The following is a 1,150-nucleotide window of genomic DNA, read 5'->3' as shown; positions in this document are numbered from 1 at the left end:
GAGTCAGATCATTGAGTGATGGAACTAAGGAGTCTTGGAATTTTTACATTACACATTTTTATTCTCTAGATCAAGCTAAGAAATACATTATTTGCCTAAAGTTTGATGAAAGTAAGTTGATTTTTTAATTGATTTATCTCCATTTCTCTAAGTTGGTTGTCTTCAGAGAAGTCTAGGGAATTCCTTCATCAAAACGTGTTTGAAATTGTGGTAAGAAGGATAATTATTTGTTAATTTACATAAGACTTGATAGATTCAGTGGCATAATTCTTGGCTTCCATGCAGGATACAATGGTTTGATTCCATGCCAATACATTTCATATGTAGCCATCACTTGTCTATCAGTGGAAGTTTGCTATTATGCTGAAGAAGTTCTAGTAGCACTTTCAGACAAAGATAGACTAGAAAAATTAGCCTAATGATCTACTTTAAAACAAATAAACAATTAAACCTAATGAATCAAACAAAACTAACCATGCGATGGCTCAGGAGTGTTAGTGGTTGTTAGGTGCCGTCAAGTAGAGTACAACTCTTAGTGATCTTATGAACAATGGATCGGGACCCTGTCCTATCCAGTGCCATCATCGCATTTTCTGATACCCTAGATCCCATTATGGCAGTCACTGTGTCAATCTACCTCGTTAAGGGTCTTCTCTTTCACTGACCCTCCACCCTTCAAAGTATCATGTCTCTCTCCAAGGGTTAGTCACTCCTAGCAACATGCCTGAAGTATTTGAGTTGAAGCCCCTCATCACCCTTGACTCCAATGAGCACAATGGCTGCACTCTCTCCAAAACACATTCATTTGTTCTTATGGCAATCTGTAGGACTAGGTAGTGTTTAATTCCATTGTGCTGGTGTAGGTCTGATTTTGGGGCTGACTCAATGGCCTAATAGAAATACTAAATTCTCAAGATTTTTAATTAGAGATTTTAGTGAATTATCAAGTTACATAATATATAGGTGCTCATTTAATTCAAGCAGTGGTGACACTGGTTTGGCAAATGACTGTAGTAGTTGTCCACTTTCTTTCTAGGATAACACAATAAGCAAATGGTGGGATAACATAAAGGGCATCATCCAGGAAGAAAACAAAAGGTCATCATTACAAAGACAAGAGAGAGAGAGAGAGAAGGAGAGAGAGAGAGAG

This window comes from Elephantulus edwardii, unplaced genomic scaffold, assembly GCF_000299155.1.
Source record: "Elephantulus edwardii isolate Elephantulus edwardi_28Jun2011 unplaced genomic scaffold, EleEdw1.0 scaffold00298, whole genome shotgun sequence".
Classification (NCBI taxonomy): domain Eukaryota; kingdom Metazoa; phylum Chordata; class Mammalia; order Macroscelidea; family Macroscelididae; genus Elephantulus; species Elephantulus edwardii.
The sequence above is the reverse complement of the archived record's forward strand: the minus strand, read 5'-3'. Positions refer to the sequence as shown.